Below are 9,219 nucleotides of genomic sequence, written 5' to 3'. Positions count from 1 at the left end.
TCAAACGGAGCGTGGTTTCTCCCGACAGGTCTGTCACATTTACTTGGACATTCTGGATCTGACAGTACCTAAAAACTCCTCTCCGGGAGCCCTTTCCCCACTTAGAAGTAAAGTTAGAATACAAACATAGTAACCTTATTTCACGGTTTTACACCTAGGTGTCCAATTCGGGCATACAAGGTCCAAACTAAATGTGGTCAATCTCGACATGTCCATCACATTGACTTGGACATGTCAGAGCTGACGGTACTTAAAAACTCCTCCCCAATAGCTTTTTTCCTACTTAGAAGTAAAGTTAGAATACAAATAAATTTAGTAATTAAACTTAGTTCATTTTAAGTCCTTAGCTTACAATTCTGGCAAACGAGATCCAAACCATGTGTGGTCAGTCCCGACACATCCATCATATTGACTTGGACGTACCGGATTTAACAGTGCCCAAAAACTCCTCCGCGAGAACTTTTTCCCCAGTTAGAAGTAAAGTTAGAGTACAAACATAGTAACTTTAGTTCACAATTTTGTACCCAGGCGTCCAATTTAGGCATACGAGGTCCAAACTGAATGCGGTCAGTCCTGACACGTCCATCACATTGACCTAGACATGCCAGAGCTAACAGTGCCTAAAAACTCCTCCTCGGGAGCTTTTTCCCCACTTAGAAGCAAAGTTAAGATACAAACAAACTTAGTAATTAAACTTAGTTCATTTTAAGAACTTAGTTTACAATTCAGGCATACAAGGTCCAAACCAAGTGGGGTGAATTTCGATTGATCAAACTAAGTTATTTACAATTGTATCATTTTTTTACACTATGTTTGAATGTCCGATCATTTTGCTATCAAATCATTTTTAATTATAGTATATACATATATGTTCAAACATTGTATACTAATTTTTTGTATAATTATTATTTTTTAGGGTTTGTAGCTGTCACAACACTACAACGATGACAGGCACTACAGTCGGGTCAGATGCACGCAGCTTTTGACTTTTTCCTGTATTCTTTGTTATCTGAACAAAATTATTTTTTATTTTTTAATTTCAATTTTTATTTGTATGTATTTGAATTTTGAATAATTTTTATTTTAATTTTGAATAATTTATGATTGTTTTAGCAATTCTGGTTTAATTTTATGTACGCTAAAATGTAATTACAAGTTTTTACAAGAATTTTCAAAAAAAAATTAATTATTTCAAAGTACTAGTGACGGTTTGAAAAAAATCGTTACTAATAATAGCAGGATGAAGTATTAGTGACGATTTTTAAATCGTCACTAAAAGACTAAAACCGTCACTATAAAATCAACATTTTCTTAGCTCAAATTCGTCACTAAAGGTCAAATATTAGTAATGATTTTATAACCATTACTAATAGGATATTATTAGTGACGGTTTATGTTGGCTCTTTGAATCTGATCTCTATTCTGATGCTAACAAATACAAGTGTCTCTTATGTGTGTTTTTAAGTTCTAAACAAGTATAATTCAGGTCACACATAAAATCAAGAGAACATGAAAGTTAAGACATGACTTAAAAGCTCAAAACTGGTGCATTCCATGATGTCAAAGAGCAGATGAGAAGAAGAAGACATTTGAGTTTAATTGTATTGCATTAATTTTTATATATCTTTGGTTTGTAATAAATGCATACATCCTACATGATATGACTTAATGTTCAGATAGGCCTTAGACTGGCCGTAGGGAACCAAAGGCCATAGACAGACTTTAGTCGACTGACGTTGGGTTTTTGGGCTTAATTAAAAAGCCTAGGCCTTTGAATGACAATAGGAACCATAACCCTTACACTTGAATGTCACATGCTTTTTCACCAAGGTTGAAATTGCACAAGAGACCAAACAAGACATTAAGGTCATTTTTGTGATGTATCGAGTGACCAAACTTTGGCAATATAAAATGCCTCGATCAACTGAATTGGCTAGAGGTCAACAGTTGACCATGCCTCGGGCAACCAAACTAAAATGAGCATAGCTTCCACAGTCGACTGAACCCTGGTCACTAGCTTTTCCACTACTCCTGGGCAACCAAACTTGTAGTTCAAAAAGGCCTCGGGCAACCAAACCTTATGATCAAGCAAACCAAACTTGAGGACAGGCGACCAAACCTCTAAGGTTTGAATTTTCGCCTTGCTTGGTCGAGGCCACTACCTTTGGCAAACCGAACCTAAATTTCAATTCAAATTCTCTGAGTCTGTTTGGTCGACCAACCCTAAGGGTCAGCAAACCGAACCTCTCGAGTTGCCAATTTTTACTGGGATAATTAGGGTTAAAACCCAATTAGAACATTTCCAAAATTCCTAATTTGTCCCCAACGGTCATAGTTTGTTGACAAACTATAAATACCCTCTCATTTGCTTTGATTAGTAATTTTGATTAGCAAATATTTTCTCTCAAATATTTTTAACCTTTTGTTAATCAAAGTTCTCCCAACTTATTTTTTATTACAAAAACTATTTCTTGGGGCAAATCTTTTACTCTCCAAAACTCTCTTTCATTTATTTGTAAATCATTTTTACGAGAGAGTAATTTTTATAGGCATTTTGTTTTTTATTCAAGGCATTAACTCTCTCATTTCCTTTTCACTTTGACAATCATTTTGGGAGTTTGCTTTGATATTTCTCTATATATTTCCATGATAAATATTATATTGGAGAAATACATTCTTACTTTGATTTGCACATTGAATATCAAATGTTTGTATTTTTGTTTTGTGCAAAATCATTTTTAGAAAACAACCCTTACTCTACTGAGCACAACTCATATCATATCAAAGTGTATGCTATAGAGCTTTCATATTGTACATCTCATCTTAGTTGTAGAAGCATTTTCATATGTACAAAAATGTTTTTAATGTACCAGTTGGGTTCATCCTGTTGACCTTATAGGTCACACCCTGGTTTTTATAATGACAAATACAATTGTATTTAATAAATATCTAGTTTATGTGCAGGTTTATATTAACATATATTCAAGGGCACGTGAAAGCTTGAAGACAATTTCATATGTCAAATTGTAATATCTCTAAGTGAATTTTGTCTGTAATAGTAACTAGGCTGTCTGTAATAGTAATTAGGGTTTTTGTTTGTAATAAGCACACACATCACATGTATGATTTATTTTGTAAGCTCGAACCAAACCCTGAATGAAAGAGTACTGTAGAGAGACCTTAGGGTACACCTTAGGTCGACCGACACCGAACTTTTTCGGTATTTCCAAAACTAGACCTCAAGTGATCTTAGGACACACACATATGCACATATGTTTATTAGGCACTTGAAATAAACCTTTCTGGGTCAATTCAGGACCAAAATGCACACTTGGTGCACTTTCGGTCGACCGACCAATTCAGTTCAAATTGGCCCGGTCGACCGAAACCGGTCCGAGTCAACTATTTGACTCGGTCCTGATCGACCGACCCCTTACAGGTCATTTGACCTCGGTCGACCGAACCCCCTGGGAGTCAACATTTTGACCCCCTGGTCGACCGACCAAAATTGTACTCCAACTACCTGGTCGACCGAAGGGTTTTGGGAGGATTCCCAACGGTCCGGTCGACCGAGCCACGCAGTTCAAAAAGGCCTCGGTCGACCGAACCGCGGTATTTTTGAGAATCGCCTTTGTTCGGTCAACCGACCACTCAGTTCAAAATGCTCCCGATCGACTGAGCTACTTGAGTCCTAGTCGACCGAACCACTTTTGGTCGACCGAACCTCTCGGGTTGCTCCTATTTTTTTACCGAGGTTAAATTTTTTAAACAGGGTTAAAGTTTCTTAAGTGTCATTAATCTTTTCTGAAAATCCCTAACAAGTCCCCAACGGTCAAAATTTTTAGTATGTCTATATATACTCCTTCATTTGGTGATTTAAGCACTGATTAGCAAAAAGGATTAGGAAAATCTCTCTCAAGCAAAAATACCTCCTTGTGATTCCTACTTGCTCAAATCTTTCCCAAAAGCACTTTAGCTCATTTCTTCAAATCATTTGTAAGTGCTTTGAGTGTATATTCAAACAGGTTTTGCTCTCATTGTTTAAGAGTGTTTAAATCGATTTTTCTCTCGAGAGCATAACCTAAGTTTTCTTAGAAGGCTTTGCTAATAAGCCTATTCTAAGAAAACTTGTGGTAAACTTCTAAGTGTTGCATTATCATTGCAACATCTTTGGAAGTGTGTATTTGTTTTGATTTGCAAAAACATATTTCAAGCTTACTCAAATATCTTGTGGAACTTATTGAACAATTTGTGAAAAGGTATTTGTGCTTGTTACACTAATCTTTGTGGTATTATTTATACAAGTAATATAGCATTTACCGAAAACAAAGATTATCTATTTTGCCATTCAAGCATATACATATTCGTATGATTGACTCATTCTATTGATTGATTATGTTGAGGCTTGTTTGATACTCTGTGTGAATACGCTTGATTGAATATTTTAAAGTACACAGATTATTATTGACACTCTCACGTACGTACTACACTGATAGAAAACATAGTTGAGAGTTGACATATTCAAACCACACAGAGCTTACATTTTAAATCACTTGTGGTGTTTGTGTTTGTGCACATTTGTGGTACAAATCTGCTTTACGTGAAAGCACTCCTGCATTGTACCTTGTGATTGTATATCTGAGAGATTCCAGGCGTGGCCTGAGGGGGCGGTAATCCAGCCCGGTAAGGATTGGTGTAAAGGTTGAGGTCAGCCCTGTGGTAATTTGACCTAGTTTGTATAGGTGCCGCTCCACCCGTTTAAGTGAGCAAGGTATTGTGATAATCCTTGTGCTGGTTAGCCAAGGCGGGGACGTAGGCAGTTGGCCGAACCTCGATAACATATCTGCGTGTCATCTTTCCTTTACTGCTTTCTGACGCTTATATGATTGTTTAAACTGCTTTATTTAATTTCTGGTATATTTACATTATTTGCACTAGATTGACCCTAGGGTTGTGAACATACTGCTGTTAGGAGAATACCTAGAAGATAAAATTTAAAAATACCAATTCACCCCCCCCCCCCTCTTGGGATCACGGTAAAGCTAACACATCCCATTAATTGAACTAGAGAGTCTCAGCCCCGTAAGTGAGACCGATTAGGTTTAGCTCAGAATTTGAACTTGGGAGTTTCAACCTCGTAAGTGAGACAAGTTAGGCTCAACCTTGTAATTGAGCTGGGGTTTACCTCGCCCCGTAAGGAGAGGTTGTAATGGCTTCTGCTCCGCCAGTTTAAGTGAGCAGGGATAGTGTAATCCTTGGGGGGTATACCCAAGGCGAGGACGTAAGTTGGTTTTGGCTGAACCTCAATAACAAATATTGTGTCGCTCTCTCTCTCTCTTTATCTCATTTAATTACTGTACTTTAATTTCCGCACGTGTATGCTTGCTTATTCATAGTTCTAATTATTTGCATGCACACCTTTATTTAAATGAGATATGTTGCACATGTATGTTCACATTTATAGTTTAATCATTTTACATACACAACCATAATTAAAATGGGATATGATATGTGGTGAATCGGCGAAATGTTTAAATTAGTCGAAAAGTTTTAAAACTCAATTCACCCCTTTTGGGATCACACCAATTCCAACAGTTTATTGACCGTCACTAATAGCATCATATTAGTGAAGCTTATTAAAATCGTCCCTAATACTTGGGCTTTAGTGACGAATTTGAGTGGAGAATACGTATAATTTATAGTGACAGTCATAGGCTACTAGTGGCGGTTTTTTTCCATCACTAATACTCCACTATTAGTGACAGTTTGTATAATTCGTCACTAATAAGTATTTGTCGCCGCAGATATGGTGATTAATTTCAAACTGTCACTAATACTGATCGAACCGTGACTAATACTATTAGTGACAGCTTTGTGATTATTAGTGATGGTTTTAAATCGTCACTAATAACCTTATTTATTGCGGTGAAAGATGGAAAATGTTAGAAGTGCAACAAAGACCAAATATCATAAAATGGGGAGTTAGAAAACAAGCTCAAAGTTTATAACGATTGATCTCCCAAAGGCCTCGTGATAGAAGTGAGATAAAACCAAAATGATTAAAATCCGATAAGTCTAAGAAAGGTGACCAAAAAACTAGACCATTCAACGTTTGAAAGACAGAGTAATGAAAGTAGTGTAAATACCATAGCTACTAACATCCCAAAAATGGGAAGTGATGAGAATGGAATGAAAACCAAACAATCAACATCCCAAAGATGGTAAATAATTGAAGTGACACAAAGAGCATAGGTATTAAATCCCAAAAGCGGAGCATAAAATATCTACCGCATTCATACTTAGTATCCTCTCAATAGATAGTACATGGATGCCAATGACAAGGTGATACTTCCCAAATTTTGATCTTAGATTTAAATTGAAAGACAAATATAGTGCCACTAAGCATAAAAATGAAATCACTAGTCATTAAGTAAAGAGAGATTCTTTCGTGTTGCCTATTTTTTGTTGCCATTTTCTTCTAGAATATACAAATCTTTGCAATCCTTAGTAGGATGCCCAACAATATTATGGTAGTAGCAACTCTTAGGATTAGCTTGTTCAACTAATTTAGGTTGAAATTGACATAGCAAGTGTACACCTCCATCAACAATTTAGAAAATTATTTAACATCATTGTCCTAGTAATCCCTTGCATTGTCATTTTTATGTTGAAGAATTCAAACTTAGGAATCAAATAAACATTATCTTTGGGTTATGGTTTAGCAGCAACTCGAGAAACATAAGGAACCTAAAATCCAATTCAGTGAGGATGGGTATCTTTTGCTTTTGTTCTAGAATTCTACCTAATTCCTCAGTGATACATATACAATATGAAGTTTATAGTCAGAGGTGTCTTCTTGGGTTGAAGGAGCATGTAGACCTGGAAAAATAGATACAAATCCGTTAATCCGAACCAAATCTAAGTCATTTTAACCTACTTATAATCGGACTACTTGTAAAATGAGTCGAATGAGGTTTTAAATTTTATACCCGCCCCTAAATGGGTCAAGTCGGGTTTATCCTGCGGATATCACCAACCTGCTTAAAAAAAAGCCCAATATGTTTAAAAGAGCAAAACTTAAAACTAAAAACCCATAAAGCCCAATGGCCCCTCAACCCACCTAGTCGGACCCAGGCAGCAAGTCAACCCACAGGCACGCGACCATACCCCCTGGCCCAACGCCCCAGCCCACTTTCAAATTCAATTCACAATTTCAGGATCAAAATTCATTCAATGCTCACTGCTCACTGTGCTCTTTCTACATGACTTCCGAGCGCTGACTGGCAACTATCGACTATGCCTCTATGCTCTCTCTACGCGACTACCAAGTGTCGACTGCTCACTGTGCTCTCTTTACTTGACTACCGACTACGCCTCTACTGCTCAGTTGCTCCTTAAGCTCATCAATTTCTTTTAGCAGGTTTAGGCATTTAGGGTTTCATTTTCAACCTTGCAGAGAAGCAGTCGCCATTGCCGCCCATCGCTACTTCATGCCTTTAGTTATGTATGCAGTTTGTTCACTACTTCACGGCTCACGGTTCACGTCTTCACAGCCTCGCGGCCGCGGCCCTCGCTGCCTCAACATTGCCACGCCCAACATTCCCCTATTCTTTCTCCTTGCAAAATCCTAGCCTTGAACACAATGCGCTGAAGTGCCGACAGCCGACTGCCGAACCAAGTTCAATTCTCTCTCTTCTAAATTAAATTCCCTCAGTGGTTGATTATTTTGAAAGATGCATAAAACGATTTCTTTTCAGTTTGATGTCTTGTGGAAGTTTTGGGGCTTCAGATTTTTAGTAGATGACTTGATTATTTGAAATATCCAATCCAAGCTTTGTTCTGTATTCTCAATGGGCACTATTCTTTTGCAGTGTGTATGTGACATGAATTTTCTAATTTTGGGCTAAATAAAAAAAATTTAAATTTCAAAACTCATGTTTTGCAGTTGGAAAGTTTAAAATTCAAAATGTTATGCATACATTAAATCATAAATATGTTCCAAATTTTTGTAAATAATTACATTGGAATTGGAAATATGATGCAACAGACATGAACCAAAAAAATACAAACATGGTTGTTTAAATTTTACACAAAACTCAAAATAAAGTTCAAATTTTCAGTCATTTTACAGATGGCATTGCTTAGTTATTTTAAATAAAACTTCAACTATTATGACATAAAAAAATTTATTAATAAAATTATATTTGAGAATGACAAATTATCTGTCATCCGCCATGAATTATCCAACCCAAACCGTCACCAATTCGTCACTTAAACGAGTTGAATATGGATTATAATTTCTTCATCCAATAATCTGTCTAATCTTTCACGAATTATCTGACCCGATCCGCTTTGCCAGGTCTAGAAGCATGACTACAAAAGGGGCTAGAGGAATGCCCTTGATGTAAGTAATTGTCCAACCTTACACCTTTGATCAAGGCATACAATCTACTTGTGTTGGAGCCGGGTTTGCATAGCTTTAGGCACTCGCATTTGCAAGCAGTTGTGCTATACTAGTGTAAGTCAACCATATTTGCAAGTTATTTGAATTCAACTTGCTATCTAATTTAATTTGACTCAATTCTACTCAAGCAGCTCAAAAGAACCGAATTCTAATTTTAAAGTACTAAACAAATCGAACTTTTTATATATTACAATTTTTATATTATTTAAGTAATAATATAGATATAGTATACATATTTTATATGTATCACAAGTGTTTAATATTATTTTGTAATCAAAACCCCATGTCAGGCACAAGTAAAAACTTGCAATTACGTCGAGTTCAAGTTCAATAATTTTAAAATCCATCGAGAAATAATTTTGAAATAGATCAAGTTTAATTAAGCAAGCTTCTATTTCAACTTTTTCGAGTCAAGTTCGAACTTTGGCTTTACACATACATCGCTACTTCTCACGGGTCTCTAACCAACTATGCCAAGAATGCTCTTTGTTTGATATCTTTTACCCACACTATTGGCTGTGCCTTTGGACGCAGAGCTCATAAATGGAGCTGATTAATCAAGGTGGAGGGAGAGAGAGAGAGGCATGAGCCATTTCGTTTCATCTTTTCCCTTCCCAGATATCAACCGTCAACAATAAGGCAGAACCAGCTGCGGGCTGCAGCAAATGAACCCATGGCAGATACCTCCGCAATCAAAAGAAAATTTTGAGCAACATGGATTTTACTGCCAAGTGGGTAATCATCATTCAACCTGA

This window comes from Malania oleifera, chromosome 12 (genome assembly GCF_029873635.1).
Source record: "Malania oleifera isolate guangnan ecotype guangnan chromosome 12, ASM2987363v1, whole genome shotgun sequence".
NCBI lineage: Eukaryota > Viridiplantae > Streptophyta > Magnoliopsida > Santalales > Ximeniaceae > Malania > Malania oleifera.
This window is presented reverse-complemented; position numbering follows the sequence as displayed.